Source organism: Arachis hypogaea, chromosome 16 (genome assembly GCF_003086295.3).
Source record: "Arachis hypogaea cultivar Tifrunner chromosome 16, arahy.Tifrunner.gnm2.J5K5, whole genome shotgun sequence".
Lineage (NCBI taxonomy): Eukaryota > Viridiplantae > Streptophyta > Magnoliopsida > Fabales > Fabaceae > Arachis > Arachis hypogaea.
Genome location: NC_092051.1, coordinates 90,586,474 through 90,604,798, shown reverse-complemented (window position 1 = coordinate 90,604,798; position 18,325 = coordinate 90,586,474). Strand labels below are relative to the sequence as shown.

Here is an 18,325-nt window from a genome sequence, read left to right as displayed (position 1 = left end):
TGACAGTGGGCTCTCATGGAGCCTCACAGATGTTCAGAGCATTGTTGAGACTTCCCAACACCAAACTTAGAGTTTGACTGTGGGGGCTCTGGTTGACTCTGTTTTGAGAGAAGCTTACTGTGCCTCTTTTCCATATTTACAGAAGGGTAACCTTGAGTTGTAAACACAAGGGAGTCCTCATTCAATTGAAGGACTAATTCACCTCTGTCAACATCAATCACAGCTCTTGCTGTGGCTAGGAAAGGTCTTCCAAGGATGATAGATTCATCCTCATCCTTCCCAGTATCAAGGATTATGAAATCAGCAGGGATGTAAAGGCCTTCAACCTTTACTAACACGTCCTCTACTTGTCCATAAGCCTGTTTTCTTGAATTGTCTGCCATCTCTAATGAGATTTTAGTAGCTTGCACCCCAAAGATTCCCAGTTTCTCTATTACAGAGAGGGGCATGAGGTTTATCCCTGAACCAAGGTCACACAGAGCCTTTTCAAAGATCATGGTGCCTATGGTACAAGGTATTAGGAACTTTCCAGGATCCTGTTTCTTCTGAGGCAATCTCAGTTGATCCAGATCACTTAGTTCATTGGTGAACAAGGGAGGTTCATCTTCCCAAGTCTCAATACCAAATAATTTGGCATTCAGCTTCATGATTGCACCAAAGTACTTGGTAACTTGCTCTTTAGTAACATCCTCATTCTCCTCAGAAGATGAATACTCGTCAGAGCTCATGAAGGGCATAAGCAGGTTCAATGGAATCTCTATGGTCTCTAGATGAGTCTCAGATTCCTTTGGTTCCTCAAAGGGAAACTCCTTATTGATCACTGGACGTCCCAGGAGGTCTTCCTCACTGGGATTTACGTCCTCCCCTTCCTCTCCAGGTTCGGCCGTGTTAACTATGTCAATGGCCTTGCACTCTCCTTTTGGATTTTCTTCTGTATTGCTTGGGAGAGTACTAGGAGGGATTTCAGTGATCCTTTTACTCAGGTGGCCCACTTTTGCCTCCAAATTTCTAATGGAGGACCTTGTTTCATTCATGAAACTTACAGCGGCCTTAGATAGATCAGAGACTAAGTTTGCTAAATTAGAGGTATTTTGTTCAGAGTTCTCTGTCTGTTGCTGAGTGGATGATGGAAAAGGTTTACTATTGTTAAACCTATTTCTTCCACCATTATTAAAGCCTTGTTGAGGCTTTTGTTTATCCTTCCATGAGAGATTTGGGTGATATCTCCATGATGAGTTATAGGTGTTTCCATAAGGTTCACCTAAGTAATTTACCTCTGCTATTGCAGGGTTCTCAGGATCATAGGCCTCTTCTTCAGAAGATGCCTCTTGAGTACTGTTGGATGCAGCTTGCATTCCATTCAGACTCTGAGAAATCATATTGACTTGCTGAGTCAATATTTTATTCTGAGCCAATATGGCATTCAGAGTATCAATTTCAAGAACTCCCTTCTTCATAGGCGTCCCATTACTCACAGGATTCCTCTAGAAGTGTACATGAACTAGTTATTAGCAACCATGTCAATGAGTTCTTGAGCTTCTGCAGGCATTTTCTTTAGGTGAATGGATCCACCTGCAGAAGTATCCAATGACATCTTAGCTAATTCAGACAGACCATCATAGAATATATCCAGGATGGTCCATTCTGAAAGCATGTCAGAAGGACACTTTTTGGTCAGTCCTTTGTATCTCTCCCAAGCTTCATAGATGGATTCACCTTCTTTCTGTCTGAAGGTCTGAACATCCACTCTAAGCTTACTTAGCTTTTGAGGAGGAAAGAACTTGGCTAAGAAAGCCTTGACCAGCTTATCCCAAGAGTTCAGGCTATCCTTAGGTTGAGAGTCCAACCATACTCTAGCTCTGTCTCTTACAGCAAAAGGGAAAAGCATGAGCCTGTAGACTTCAGGATCTACTCATTAGTCTTAACAGTATCACATATCTGCAAGAATTCAGTTAAGAACTGAAAAGGATCTTCAGATGGAAGTCCATGAAACTTGCAGTTCTGCTGCATCAGAGAAACTAATTGAGGTTTAAGCTCAAAATTGTTTGCTCCAATGGCAGGAATGGAGATGCTTCTTCCATGTAAATTGAATTAGGTGCAGTAAAGTCACCAAGCATCCTCCTTGCATTATTATTATTTTCGGCTGCCATCTCCTCTTCCTGTTCGAAAATTTCTGAAAGGTGCTTGCTGGATTGTTGTAATTTAGCTTCTCTTAGTTTCCTCTTCAGAGTCCTTTCAGGTTCTGGATCTGCTTCAACAAGAATGTTCTTGTCCTTTCTCCTGCTCATATGAAAAAGAGGGACAGAAAAATAATAATAATAGAGGTCCTTTTTACCACAGTATAGAGGTCCCTGTGTGAGTAGAAGAGAAGAAGAAGAAAAAATTCGAACACAGATGGAAGAGGGGGTTCGAATTTGGGTGAGATGAAGTGTTAGTAGATGAATAAATAAATAAAAGAAGATAAGAGAGAGAGAGAATTTTCGAAAATAATTTTTGAAAAAGAGTTAGTGATTTTCGAAAATAGTTTTTGAAAAAGGTTAGTGATTTTCGAGAATCAAAAATTAAAATAATTAGTTAATTAGAAAGAAATTTTGAAAAAGAGGGAAGATATTTTCGAAAATTAGAGAGAGAGAGTTAGTTAGGTAGTTTTGAAAAAGATAAGAAACAAACAAAAAGTTAGTTAGTTAGTTGAAACAAATTTGAAAATCAATTTTGAAAAGATAAGAAGATAAGAAGTTAGAAAGGATATTTTAAAATAAAATTTTGAAAAAGATAAGATAAAGAGATATTTTTGAAAAGATATGATTGAAATTAGTTTTGAAAAAGATTTGATTTTTAAAATCACAATTAATGACTTGATTCACAAGAAATCACAAGATATGATTCTAGAACTCAAAGTTTGAATCTTTCTTAACAAGCAAGTAACAAACTTGAAATTTTTGAATCAAAACATTAATTGATGATGTTATTTTCGAAAATTAGGAGATAAGGATAAGAAAAATATTTTTGAAAAATATTTTTAAAATTTTCGAAATAAATAAGAAAAATGAAAAAGATTTGATTTTTGAAAAAGATTTTGAAAAAGATAAGATTTTTAAATTGAAAATTTGATTTGACTCATAAAAACAACTAGATTTTAAAAACAAGAAAAGAATGCATATGAAAAATAAGAAAAGACACTAAAACATGAAAACATCAAGATCAAACAAGAAGACTTACCAAGAACAACTTGAAGATCATGAAGAACACTATGAATGCATGAATTTTTTGAAAAATGCAAGATGAATATGCAATTGACACCAAACTTAAAATCTGACTCAAGACTCAAACAAGAAACACAAAATTTTTTTGATTTTTATGATTTTCTAATTTTTTTGGATTTTTGTATATTTTTTCGAAAAAACATGTAGGAAAAAGAAAATAAGGATTTCAAAATTTTTTTAATATGAATTCCAGGAATCTTGTATTCTTAGTCTAAAGCTCCAATTCGAGGGTCAGGCATGGCTTAATAGCCAGCCAAGCTTTAGTATGTAACTCAGACATGCCACGGCTGACATTCCAATTAACTTGCCTCTATGCTGATGGTTGGAAGCCCCTATCCAAAAGAATTAGACATGACTTTACAGCCAGCCAGGCTTCAACATGCTACATGAAACTCTAGAATTCATTCTTAAAAATTCTGAAGAAAAATATATTTTTGAAAAGATTTATTTTATTTTTTTTTTCGAAAACAGATGAGAAATTTTTAAAAGGTTTTTGAAAATTTTTTGAAAATAAAACAAAAAGAAAATTACCTAATCTGAGCAACAAGATGAACGTCAGTTGTTCAAACTCGAACAATCCCGGCAACGGCGCCAAAAACTTGGTGCACGAAATTGTGATCTCAGGCAACGGCGCCAGAAACTCTGTACGCACGTCTTAATAAATCGTTTTCATTCACAACTTCGATACAACTAACCAGCAAGTGCACTGGGTCGTCCAAGTAATAAACCTTACGTGAGTAAGGGTCGATCCCACGGAGATTGTTGGTATGAAGCAAGCTATGGTCACCTTGTAAATCTCAGTCAGGTGGATATAAAATAGTTATGGAGTTTTCGAATATTAATAATAAATAGAAAATAAGGATAGAAATACTTATGTAATTCATTGGTTAGAATTTCAGATAAGCGTATAGAGATGCATTCTTTCCTCTGAACCTCTGCTTTCCTGCTGTCTTCATCCAATCAATCTTACTCCTTTCCATGGCTGGCTTTATGTAAGGATATCACCGTTGTCAATGGCTACTTTTTATCCTCTCTGGAAAATGGTCCGATGCGCTGTCACTGCATGGCTAATCGTCTGGAGGCATCACCCTTGTCAATGGCTGCATCCCATCTCTTGTGAAAATGGTCCAAATGCTCTGTCACAGCATGGCTAATCATCTGAGGTTCTCGATCATACTGGAATAGGATTCACCCTCCTTTTGCGTCTGTCACTACGCCCAGCACCGCGAGTTTGAAGTTCGTCACAGTCATTCAATCCCAGAGTCCTACTCGGAATACCACAGACAAGCTTTAGACTTTCCGGACTCTCATGAATGCCGCCATCAATCTAGCTTATACCATGAAGATTCTGATTAAGAGATCCAAGAGATACTCATTCAATCTAAGGTAGAACGGAAGTGGTTGTCAGGCACGCATTCATAGGGAATGATGATGATTGTCACGTTCATCACATTCAGGTTGAAGTGCGAATTAATATCTTAGAAGCGGAATAAGTTGAATTGAATAGAAAAACGTAGTACTTTGCATTAATCTTTGAGGAACAGCAGAGCTCCACACCTTAATCTATGGAGTGCAGAAACTCTACCGTATGAAAATACATAAGTGATAATGGTCCAAGCATGGCCGAATGGCCAGCCCCCATGAAAGTCTAAGATAGCATAAAACTGATCATAGATCTCTAATACAATAGTAAACAGTCCTATTTATACTAAACTAGTTACTAGGGTTTACAGAAGTAAGTAATTGATGCATAAATCCACTTCCGGGGCCCACTTGGTGTGTGCTTGGGCTGAGCTTGAATGTTACACATGTAGAGGTTAATCTTGGAGTTGAACGCCAGTTTGTAACGTATTTCTGGCGTTCAACTCTGGCTTGTGACGTGTTTCTGGCGTTTAACTCCAGACAACAGCGTAGAACTGGCGTTCAACGCCCTTTTACATCATCTAAACTCGGCCAAAGTATAAACTATTATATATTGCTGGAAAGCCCTGGATGTCTACTTTCCAACGTAATTGGAAGTGCGCCATTTTGAGTTCTGTAGCTCCAGAAAATTTACTTTGAGTGCAGGAAGGTCAGAATCCAACAGCATCAGCAGTCCTTCTTCAACCTCTGAATCTGATTTTTGCTCAAGTCCCTCAATTTCAGCCAGAAAATACCTGAAATCACAGAAAAACACACAAACTCATAGTAAAGTCCAAAAATGTGAATTTAACATAAAAACTAATGAAAAATCCCTAAAAGTAACTAGATTCTACTAAAAACATACTAAAAACAATGCCAAAAAGCGTATAAATTATCCGCTCATCAGGAACCACGGTAATTCCTCCCTTTTTTGGGACAACATGCACGGGGCTAACCCAGGGGCTGTCTGAGATCGGGTAAATTACCCCTCCCTGCCATAACTTCATATCTTCTTTCTTACCACTTCCTTCATGATTGGGTTCAACCTCCTTTGGGATTGAATGGATGGTTTGGCATCATCTTCCAGCAGTATCTTGTGCATACATATGGCCGAACTTATCCCCTTCAAGTCAGCAAGAGTCCAACCAATGGCATCTTTGTGGTTTCGCAGTACTTTGAGCAGTTCATCCTCTTGATCTTGGCTGAGGCATAAGCTTATAATTATTGGGTAATTTTCATCTTCTCCTAAGTGTGCATATTTGAGAGAGGGTGGCAATGCTTTGAGTTCAAGTTTGGGTACTTCTGACTTTTCGTTCTCTTCCTTTGGTGCACCTTGTATTTGACTCTCTGCTGTTGCAACCTCTTCAATAAACGTAGACTCCTCCTCTATTATACCTTCAGGTTCTTCTTCTTCAAAATTTTCCTGCACTGCGTCTTCAAGTGAGTCCAACCTCATACACTCTCCCATTTGCTCTGGTGGGTAACTCATGGCCTTGAACACATTGATCGTCATCTTTTCATTGTGTAATCTCAGGGTGAGATCTCCTTTTTGCACATCAATGACAGCTCCAGCAGTGGCCAAGAATGGCCTTCCCAGGATGATGGAAGCCTTGGCTTCCTCCTGCATGTCCAGCACTACAAAGTCTGCTGGGAAGATAAAATCTCCCTTTTTCACCAGCAAATCTTCTACGACGCCATGCGGGAACTTGAACAATCGGTCTGCCAATTGTAAGGCCATCTTTGTTGGTTTAGCTTCCTCAATCTTCATCTTTCTCATCATAACTACCGACATCAAATTGATGCTGGCTCCTAAGTCACAAAGAGCCTTTTCCACTGTGATTTCCCATATAATACAAGGGATCTGAAAACTCCCGGGATCCTTCAATTTCTGGGGTAGTTTGTGCTGAATGATAGCACTACATTCTTCGGTTAGTATCACAGTCTCGTTGTTCTTCCAGCTTCTCTTCTTAGTCATGAGCTCCTTCAAGAACTCGGTGTAGAGTGGCATTTGTTCTATTGCTTCAGCAAAGGGTATGTTGATTTGCAGTTTCTTGAAGATTTCCAAAAATCTCAAAACTGATTGTCATCCTCTTTCTTCTTTAATTGCTGAGGGTATGGGACTCTTGGGGCGTCTGGCTTTAGCACTCCTTCCCCTTTTTGTGAACTCAAAGTGGGAACTCGAGCTTCGTCCTGCTCTTCTTCCTCTTTATTTGAGTCCACTTCTTGTGGTTTCTGGGGGGTTTCCTTCAGTTCCTTCCCACTCCTAAGGGTGATAGCCTGACACTCCTCCCTTTGTGTTGAGCTAGTATTGCTGCGAAGGTTGTGGCTGGAAATTTGCTTGAATAAGTAGCCAATTTGTGTCTCAAGTTTCTTGATGGCAGCATCCTGATTCTGCATATTGGACATCACCTCTTCTCGGGATGCTTTACTATCTTGAATCTCTTTGCCTATGCCTTCAAGTAGATTCTCAATCTTTGAGATTCTGTCATCCAATGATTGTAGATCGTGATTAGAGGTGGAAGGATGAGGTAAGTTATTTTGGTTTTTGATGTGGATGTGGAGAGGTGTTGTTATTGGGGTGTTGATATGGTCTAGATGTGAAATTTTGGTGGCTTGCATTGTTGGGATTTGGGCATCTTTGACAAGGCTTTGGTCTAGTTCATTTCCCCACCCAAAGTTTGGGTGATTCCTCCATCCAGGGTTGTAGGTCTTGGAGTATGGATCATGGTTTTGCCAGGTGAATTACCAATGTAGTTGACTTGCTCCTGACTTCCCTCTGCTGAAGTGGTGATTGCTGCTACTTGGTTCCTCTCCATCTTCTTGGTGAGGTCAGCCAGCTGCTGGGTAATGAGCTTGTTCTGAGCCAGCAGCGCATCTACATTGTTTAGCTCCATCACTCCTCTTGTGTTCCCTCTTTCGGAAGCATAGAAGTAGTCGTTCTCTGCTACTATTTCAATGACATCTATGGCCTCCTCAATGGTCTTCTTCTTGTTCAAAGATCCTCCGGATGAATGGTCTACTGCCTTCTTTGACTCATAGGAGAGCCCTTCATAGAAAATGTGCAGCTGCACCCATTCATTGAACATATCTGGTGGGCACCTCCTTGTTAGGTCTTTAAACCTCTCCCATGCTTCATACAGAGTCTCACCATCTTGTTTGGACCTCAGCTCTCAGCCTATTGATTTGTTGAGGGGGGTAAAATCTTGCTAAGAATTTGTTCACCACATCTTCCCAAGTTGTCAAGCTCTCCTTTGGGAAAGACTCCAGCCACTTGGCTGCCTTATCCTTGAGTGAGAATGGAAATAAGAGCAGTCTATAGGCATCAGGATGAACACCATTAGACTTCACTGTGTCACATATTCTCAGGAAGGTGGTTAGATGTTGATTGAGGTCTTCTTGGACACTTCCTCCGAACGAACAGTTGTTCTAAACAAGGGTGATGAGCTGTGGTTTTAGTTTAAAATTGTTGGCATGGATGGTTGGCTTTTGAATGCTACTTCCACAGTTTCCTAGGTTTAGATTGATGTAAGAGCCTAAAACTCTTCTATCCTCCCCAGCATGATTTGCTCGTCCTCTTCCGCCATGGTTGTGAGCTTCTTCTTCACGATGGTTTTCCATGTTTTCTTCCGTGTTTGGTTCAAAGTATTCCTCAAAGTGTTCCTCCTCTTCTTCAGCACCAACTACACGTTTTTCTCTTGCCTCCCTCCTTAGTCTAAGGAGGTTCTCTCAGGTTCAGAATCAAAGGAAGTTGAAGCCCCGCTTCTTCTCCCTGTCATACAACCAACAAGTACAAGCAAAGAGAATAGGTGCAGAAAGTATATCCGTCAGAATTACTGTTAGTGTGAGTGATGCAATATATCAAACAGTTAGTGGGTTAGTAAAATGAATGGTAAATAACAAAGAAAAAGTAGGGGGAAGGGAAGAAATTAACTAAAACAGAAAGTAAATGACTCAAACAGAAAATTAAATCAAACAGAAAATTAAATCAAACAAAAAATAAAATGCTCAATCTAGTCATCCTCCAATTTAATCATTGTTGATGCACAATCAATCCCCGGCAATGGCGCCATAAACTTGATGCACGGAAAACTTGTTTCATAACAAATTTCCTTCGGCAAGTGTACCGAATTTGTCGTCAAGTAAAAACTCACAATAGAGTGAGGTCGAATTCCACAGGGATTGATTGATCAAGCAACTTTAATTAGAGGAATGTTCTAGTTGAGCGAAGCAGAATTTGAGTTGAGAATTGCAGAAAATTAAATGGCGGGAAAGTAAATAACAGAAAAGTAAATGCTAGAAATAAAAAGGTGAATGTAAATGACGGAAAGTAAATTGCAGAATCTTAAATGGGAATGAGGAAATTGCTCATAAAAGTAAATAACTGAAATTAAAGAGAATGGGTAAGATCAGGAATGGGGCTTTCATTGGGCTCAGGAGATGTTGCATTCTCCGGATCAATTTCATTTTCATATCTTCTCAATCAATGCACTCATTGATCTCCTTGGCAATCTTAAGTGATCGAATTACAATTTCTTGTAATTCAATCTCTCAAATCTTGATCAATAGCCAATTCTTGGTCAATTTCTCATGAGAAGAGATGAAGTATGGTCACTGATTATACCACATGTATTTCCCAAATCAAGTGTTGAGAGGATTATAGTCACATGTCCATCCAAACCCAATTTGGTCCAGCATGAGAAATCATTTCTAGCATTATCTCTTCATTCCTCTTTCAAGGTTCAAAGAGATCCAAGTATGAATAGCTTCTTTTCCAAGATAACTACCCAATTGGATGAAGATCGAAAGCTTTCAAGTAAAATCAAGAGAAAAGATAGAAGAAGAATAATGAAAACTAGTATTGATCCATCAAATTACAACAGAGCTCCCTAACCCAATGAAAGGGGTTTAGTTATTCATAGCTCTGGAAAATGAAAACAAAGATGGAGAATACTGATGAAACTAGAAGTGCAGAGAAAGTAAAATACAGAGAGTAGTTCTATGCCCAGAGGCTCCCTATAATTTTCAACTCCCAATTTAATTCAAAGCTACTCCTATATATACTACTCTTCTATTCTTCTAGTTGGCTCTTCAAGTCTTGGGTATGGGCCTTTGGATCTTGAGTTTGAAGCAGTTCTCTTCTTCATTGGGCTTAGCTTTACTTGCAGAGAGAAAATGTGAAGTGGGCAGAGACTTTAGCTCAGGACGTTAGTGGCGTTAACGTTCAATGAAAGTATGGGTTCGAGAACGTTAGTGACATTCAACTTTTTCACTAACGTTCCTCACCCAGGTAAGAGCCACGTTAACCTCAACGTTAGTGGCACAAACGTTACCACTAACGTTGCATCTTTGTCCTTTGGCACGTTATTGGGACTCACCTTTCCCAATAACGTTGGGAAGCCTCCCCCTTCCCTACGTTAGAGTCCACGTTAACTTAGTTAACGTGGCTCTTTTAACGTAGGCTTGCCAACCTTCGAGAACGTTAGTGACACTTACCATTGTCACTAACGTTCCAATGTGCTCCTTAGCTCCCACGTTAGAGTCCACGTTAACTAGGTTAACGTGGCTTCTAACGTGGCTGTGCTAGCCATCTCCAATGTTAGTGACAAAGTTGAATGTCATTAACGTTGGCTCATCATCCCTCTCCTCACGTTAGCTTCCACGTTAACTAAGTTAACGTGGGAGTTAACGTGGCTCATTGTGGCTTGTGTTGGCTCCTTCCAACGTTAGTGACAATGTTTGGTGTCACTAACATTGTCGATAACCTTTCTTCTTCACGTTAACTAGGTTAACGTGGGAGTTAATGTAACCCGCATTTTTGAAAATCTAATTATAAATAAATTATGATTTTATCTTATTAAGTTTAAACTTTATAATTTTAGAAAATTATTTTGTTAGAAATAAATAAATAGATCGGAGATAGTTTTATTTCGAATCAATTGATATTTTTAATAATCTAATTATAATGGAATATTTGTATAATTTTAGTAATTGAAAAATAAAAAAAGAATTGTATAATTTAATTTAAGTAACTATTATCCTAAAAAAAAAAGGTACGATTTATTTTATTAATTTGATATCTTATTTTATAAATTAATTAATTAAGAGTAATTAAATTAGTTTTATTAATATTTGGAGTTTAAGTTGATTAATATTCTTATGTAATTTTTATAATTGGTTATTTCAAATGCTTTGGAAATAAAATTTAGTAATGAAAGTATTATATAATTTAATTTAGGTAATTTCTAATATGAATGAATTATGGTTTATTTTATTAGTTTGAACTTTTAGAGATTAATTTATTAGGAATGATTAAATGGATTTTTATAAATACTTTAAGTTTAAGTAATTTTATTATAATTAGATATTTTGTAAATTGAAATTAAAATTTCGGTGATAGAAAAATAATAAAAAGTTATATCATTTAATTTAACTAATTAGTATTGAGTTTAAACTGTATTTTATAAAAATGTGATTAATATGTTTATTTTATAATTTAAATTAGAAATAATTAATTTCACTTAGCAATATGTTGATAAATGATGTTCTTAAATATTTTAAGAAGTATATTTGATTTTAAAATTACTCTACCTTCCAATTTTATCAAAATATCTATTCATAGCTATCCTTTATTCTTTTATAAAATCCCTAATTTCTAACCCTAATTCCCAAATTGGAAATCAGAAACCCTAATCCTAATTTTTCCTTTTCCCCAGCCTGAGAACGCAGCCCCCACCCCACCTTTCTTCCAAAACACCAACACCCAAACAAAAGAAAGAAACAAAGAAATGGAAAGGGAGAACAGAGAGCTTGGAATCAGAGAAGAGGGAGCCGCACTCTGCGCCGTCCAGCTCACCGCCGCAGCACCTCGCTTGCGCCGTTATTCATGCCCATCGCCGTGCAGCCGTTGCTAACTCGCCTTGCCATCACCACCGCTGAAGCAAGGTCACATCGCCGTCAGATTTGAAGCCGTTGAGGAGCTGAACGCTCGCGAGTGAGAGGACAAACACGAGGAGAGCTTGTGCGCGAAGGGTAGCGCCGCTGTGTCTCTGTCGCACCTTCATCACTGTCGAAGCTGCACTTTCACGTCACCATCGTTGTACCTCCACCGAACCCATCACACCGCTGCTGTTGCGATGTCATTACTGTCGCGAGGGAGAAGAGATGCGTGAGGAAGGAAGCTCGCAGGGGAGAAAGAAGAGGCTGCCTGTGCCACCCGCTCTGTCGCGTCTGATCTCTGTTATCACCGCGTCGCTGCCACCGAAGGTCCGCCGCCATTGTTTCCATCGCCTCCATGCTTCATATTCATCATAGGTTACTCTGCCGTTGCTGTTCTATTCTGCTTTTCCCTGGTAGCATTGAGTTGTGTTCTGTTGCCATTATTTGGTTTGCTATTGCCTTGACTATAACATGCCTCGTTTTCTTGATCTTCCTTAGCTGCCAATCATTACTGTCTTTGTTCGGTATTGCTGTCCTTATCCGGAACCACTGATGTCATTGTCGTTGCTTCCCCAGAAGAACTGAGGTTACTGCTACTGTTCCGGCCATACTAGCTATTGTAAACTGGAAAAAGAAGGGGATCGCCACATTTAAATTCGACGGTTTCGACTAACTGAGGTAGGGGGTTTAAAACGATTTCAATTTAAGAATGCCTACAATGTTTATTGAATAACTGCAAATAGATTTAATAGCTGTGAGTAATCGATTGATTATGTAATTATTGAATTGTGGCTGAAATTGTGATTGGAATGGTTGAGGTTGTGATTTGGAATTGTTGATTTGTGATATTGATTGATTATGTGGATTGGGAATTGCTTGATGACTAATTGTTGAGAATTTCTGAATTTTAATGGGTTATGTTGGATTTGTTGCCGTTGAGTTGTTATTTGGTATATTGTAATGTTAATGAACTTGGTTGGTGGTTGATTTGGAATTGGTTTTGAGGGGTTTTGAAGGGTTGGATTTTGAATACTAAATAGATTGCTGAAAATCTGATTTTTTGAAATTAAAAGGTGACTTTGGAAGTGAATCAGTTATTCAACGATAATCGAAATGATATAAGAGTAAAGGCTGAGTAAAGTATAATAAAAGTTGTTGTTGGGACACAATTTTGAGAAGTTTGAATTAATTATAGAACTAGTTATGATTTTTCAAAATTAAAATGTAAAACTTGATTTTCTGCATTATTTTTAAAGGAAGCCGGAAACTTTGAAAAACTATAACTATTTCTGTGATTATCGGAATTATGTGGGACCAAGTCCGGATTGAGCTTGGGCATATAGGGAACTGGACTGCTGAATTTGAGACTTTTTCACTAAGTTTATGATTTATGGTGAATTTTTGAATCATGGATGTCAAAACTGGTTTTTCTGCAGAACGTTTAACACAGCAGCAACTTGATTCCTCTATTGGAAATTCTGCAGTTTGAATTTTGAAATGGAACCAATTTTAAATAAAACTTTATTCCTATTATTTTAATACCGTAAAATTTCAGAACAATTGGACTTGTAGTTTTAAAGATATGAATTTTTAAAGGATGATGCATTATGCAGAAAAAGCCAGATTCTGTTTTCGTAAATTAGTAACTTTGGGAGTTTATAACTTTTTATCCTGGATAGATATTGAGATGTAACTAATTGGAGGTGAAAATTAAGTATGTTTAGTATATGTGATTTAAATTTCAGGATTTTTCATGTTTTAATAAGTAAGTTATGGGACTTGGAAGAGGTTGTGTTCAATGATTTGTAAAATAGAATTCTGCAGAAAATTACCTAACTTCCAAGCTACGTAAATCCTTCATTAAAAATGGTATGACCCTGGAACCAATTGAGAAAGAAATTTGGATGAGTTATGTTTAACCACATTAATTTTAAAGGTAGTTAAATTTAATTTGGATTTTATATGAAATTTCAAATGTTGTATGGTGCTGCTGTCTTCTGGTTTTAAAACACTGCAGAACAGTCACGGTTTTGCTTATATTTCCGAAGCTATAGTCAGCGAAAAATTATGATTTTTAATTTAATAGAAAGCTTAATCCGAGACGGTCGCATGGATATAAAGTTTGCGCAATTTCAAATTCATTTGATATTTTAAAAACAAAATGGAAATCAGGCTGCCAAGTTGTGTTGGTAATTATTTTGATATGAATTTAAGAAATAGATTTCTATTAGCAATGTTTTTGAGAATATATTGCTGTGGCAAATGCTGAAAGAGGCTGATGAATTGTTGAGAAAGAAGGAACCCGTAAGGGTGGATAAGTCCTATTTTTAAAGGAGATTATGTCCAAATTTTTATAAAAAATATAAGGGCTTAATCAAAATAAATATTTAGGGCTTATTTAATAATAATAACTTCAATGATTCTTTTAAGAAAAGAATATTTGATCTATGAGATTGTTGGCAAGGGTGTGGGTCTAGTCCCGCTTGCGAATATGCAATTATGAAAGAAAAAGGAAAGAATAAAGTACTTATTGTATGATTATCTGTTGCTTGAGGCAACCCAAGAGATATTATTTGTTTGTTTGTTGCTTGAAGCAACCCAAGAGATGTTTGTTTGTTGCTTGCGGCAACCCAAGAGATATTATATATATATTTGTTGCTTAATGCAACCCAAGAGATATTATTATTTGTTTGTTGCTTAATGCAACCCAAGAGATGTTTGTTTATTTATCTGTTGCCCTGAGGTAACCCAAGAGTAATTTTCCGTTCCCAAGAGTATATATTTCCTGCGAGTAGAAAGCAGAGGCTGTCTCAATAGAGCTGCTAATAATTATATGCGCATTTATTTGAACGGAAAATCGTATCGGGAAATCGTGAACTCGTGACCGGATAAATTCAGGAATGCAGGTGCTAACCGACACATGAGCTCATGGCCTGTACTAGGACTAGACATTTATCATATGCATCTATGTGACATTGTTTGGGTGTGCATATTGTAATTGGTTTGCCTAAATGAATAATTCTATTAACTGTTAATTGCTATATTTGATATAATTGCTCTTGATTGTGTTTGAACCTCATTACTTGTGTTTGAAATTGATTGGCTGGATTGTGGTGAATTGGGTGTTGGTTGAATTGCTTGGGCCTGAGGCCATGACTGGTTTGTGTTGGAAGTCTAGTTCTGTATAAAGTATCTGACTGGTTCAGCATAGACTTAATGAACCTATGCTTGGAGCAGGATGATCATTTATACCGCGTAGGTAACTTCTTTTATGTTATGGTCTAGTAAGGTATGAAAAATCAAACAGGTTCAGCATAGACTTAATGAACCTATGACTGGGATAGGTTGGTCATTCATACAGTCTAGGAAACTTTTAAAAGTTTTACAAGAAAAATATGGATTTAGGATATTGAGTAATTAACTAATGCTTTTAAAGAAAGTTAGTTTCCTTTTAGATGTCTATGAATGCAGTTAACTATTTGCGCTTTATTCTTTACTTTCACGGCATTCTCGACCTCTACTGAGAACATGTGGTTTGGTTCTCACCCCCAAATTTTCCACCCTTTCAGCGACAGGTTTGAAGACGCAATTTGAAGCTGCGAGCGATCAGTAGGCTTTCTTTATGGTTTTAATTGCTTTCATAGAGTTCCCTCGCTCTTGTCCTTTGAGATTTTATTTTACATAGAGGGGTAGGTTTAGTATATTGTATTTGAGTTTTATTTGGTCTCTTTTGTATAAGAATTATTATCAATAATATTTACGTGATTATTATTATTTGTGAATGTTTGAATTATGACATTAATGAATAAAAAAAACAAAATTTTCTGGCATTTTCTTAAAACTGAAACGCGAACTCGATACAAAGGCTCGATAATTAAGTAGTTAATACTAGAGAAGGTTACGTAATGTTCTTTCTAGTGGAAATACCCTGACTTAAGCAAGGTATTTTGCTGGACGGGACGTTACAGTTAACGTGGCTTTTGGGGATAGTGTGTGTTCATCCCAACGTTAGTGACAATGTTTGGTGTCACTAACGTTGTCGACCACCTAGTTTCTTCACGTTAGCTTCCACGTTAACTAGGTTAACGTGGGAGTTAACGTGGCTTCTTGTGACTTGGCCAACGTTAGTGAGAAATTTGAATGACACTAACGTTGGCGTCCCCCTTTTCTTCTTAACGTTAGAGGCCACGTTAACTAAGTTAACGTGGCAACTAACGTGGCCACTTATGAGCTTGGTCCAACTTTAGTGATAATGTTAAGTGTCACTAACGTTGGCTCCATTTCCTTTCTTCCACGTTAGAGTTCACGTTAACTTAGTTAACGTGACTCTTAACGTGGGCACTGATGGCTTCGAGACGTTATTGGCAATTACTTTTCTCATTAACTTTGCAAGTTACTCCCATTCCACGTTAGTGTAACTACGTAGCCACTAAGTGGTTCTTCTTTGCTTCCTTTGTCCTGAAATCAAGCAATAAAGTGCATCAAAGTTCTAGTCAAGTCATGGAAATGCAACATCCAATTTGTCCTTAAATTCATGCAAAATCCTCATGAAATCATGTAAAGTGCACAATGTATGGTTGAATCAAGATGTAAGTGAATATCTACCCAAAACTAGCTTATTTCCTAAGGAAATGCATGAAACTACCCTAAAAACAGTAAAAAAAAGGTCAGTGAAACTGACCAAAATGCCCTGGCATCACTAACGCTACAAGTGTGACGTTAGTGCTGAAGTTAGTGTGGCTAACGTTACACTTGCTACCCCGTTGGTGTTTTTGGGGCTTAAACGATGCCTCTGATTTGTGCTTCAATTTCATGCCCACTATAGAGTATTATATATCGTTGGAAAGTTCTAAATGTCAGCTTTCTAACACAACTGGAATCACCTCAATTGGACCTCTGTAACTCAAGTTATGCTCTTTTGAAGGGGACAGGGTTGCTGGCATAATGGCTGGCGTTATTGGCAAACGTGAGTGCCAATAATGTCCGCGATCAGGGGCTGAAAATTGCCAGTTTCTGAAGCTCAACGTAATGTCCATCCCATACTATTATATATTTTTAGAAAGCCCTGGATGTCTACTTTCCAACGCCTTTGGAAGCGCATCATTTGGAGCTCTACAACTCGAGTTATACTTCTTGGAAGGTGAAGAGGCCAGCTGGCCTTACTACAGGTTGATACCATTTTCATCTTTGCACTTTCGGGGCATGTTTTCTCCCTCAAATGTAGTATCCACCATGTAGTGCCATATATTCTTGGAAAGCTCTGGAATCCTACTTTCCAATGCAACTAGAATCACCTCATTTGGAGCTTTGTGGCTCAAGTTATTCTTGTTTGAAGAAGGCATGGTCAGGCTGCTGGGTGAGACTTTTGCCCACGTTAACTACCACGTTAATGTAGTCAACGTGGAAGCTAACGTGGGTCTTTTTGCTTGGAAAACGTTAGTGGAGATCACCTTTTCCACTAACTTTGGCATCTCCCCTTCCTTCCACGTTAGTTCCCACGTTAATGTAGTTAACGTGGAAGCTAACGTGGGTCTTTTTACTTCGCAAACGTTAGTGGAGATCACCTTTTCCACTAACGTTGGCATCTCCCTTTCCTTCCACGTTTGTTCCCACGTTAATGTAACTAACGTGGAGACTAACGTGGGTCTTCTTGCACCTTCGCTAGCATTATTGGCACTCACTTTTGCCACTAACGCTGCTCCTTCTTCAAAGTTGATGCCATTAACGTTCCCACTAATGTTCCAACTTTCCTTCCTTCCATGTTAGTGGCCAAGTTAGTGGTACTAACGTAGCCACTAACGTGGCTCTTCTCTGCTTCTTGTTACCTGAAATCAATCAAATAAAGTGCATTAAGTCTTGCTCTTAATCATGGGATCATGCATCATCCATTTTATCATTCAATTCATGCATAATTTTCATGAAATCATTCAAAATTCACAATGTTTGCTTGAATCATGGTGTGAATGCATTTCATCCAAATACTTGCTCATTTCCTAAAAAATGCATGAAACAACCCTAAAGCATACAAAAAATGGCTAGTAAACTAGCCAAGATGCCCTGGCATCACAACAACAAACTTAAATCTTGCTTGTCCCAAGCAAGAAAAGAACTATGCACAAAGAATTCTCTTAATTGAAATGTATTGAAGAATTGCTTATGATGCCTTAGTGGGTGAAGTGAATAAGTGGCGGTGGGGTGAACTCTAATTTGTATGCTTATGCAAGGATTCCAGTGCTCATTAGTCCTTACATTTTGGAAGTCTTAGATCTTAGAACTTTCATTCTAATGATATTATGGAATCTCTTTATAGTTGTCACCTGAAGCAGCACTTATTTTCTGCATTTTTCTTTCTTTTTTGGATTTGGCTCGACTCTAGTGTCATGTATCAAGCGGCTTTAGATAAGCTTTCACAATACTCTAACCAGTTGGTCTAAGGTATGAGGTGTGAAGCACCTTAGATTTACTGCTCAAGCCTCTCTCTTGATACAAATCCACCACAGCATTTAACTAGGACAATAATCTTTGGTTCTTGTTTCTTTCTTCTTCTTCCTGTAATTATGCTCAAGCCTTGCTTATTCTTTGTTTTTCTTTTTCTTTGTTTTCTTTTGTTACTGCTTCTTCGATCGATAGATGTTTGAGAAATTCCATAAAACTTCTCTAACTTCATTCCTGTCTATGAGCTCCCATGCAATTTTCACAAATATGCACCTCAAGACACAATCCTA

General features: G+C 37.8%; 1 long non-coding RNA gene and 1 other non-coding gene across 3 annotated transcripts; both read left to right on the top strand.

The window, feature by feature from the left end:
- Positions 1-1,648: 1,648 nt before the first annotated feature.
- On the top strand, positions 1,649-1,756 carry LOC112760199 (small nucleolar RNA R71). Its single transcript, XR_003180651.1, has one exon. It is a non-coding gene; the product is annotated as a small nucleolar RNA R71 (small nucleolar RNA).
- Positions 1,757-11,328: 9,572 nt separating this feature from the next.
- LOC112754452 (uncharacterized) lies at positions 11,329-15,430 on the top strand. Of its 2 annotated transcripts, none has more exons than XR_003178560.3 (3): positions 11,329-11,975; positions 12,099-12,278; positions 15,170-15,430. It is a non-coding gene; the product is annotated as an uncharacterized lncRNA (long non-coding RNA). The 2 variants fall into 2 exon arrangements; XR_003178558.3 differs by having other exon boundaries at positions 11,332-12,013.
- Positions 15,431-18,325: the final 2,895 nt, after the last annotated feature.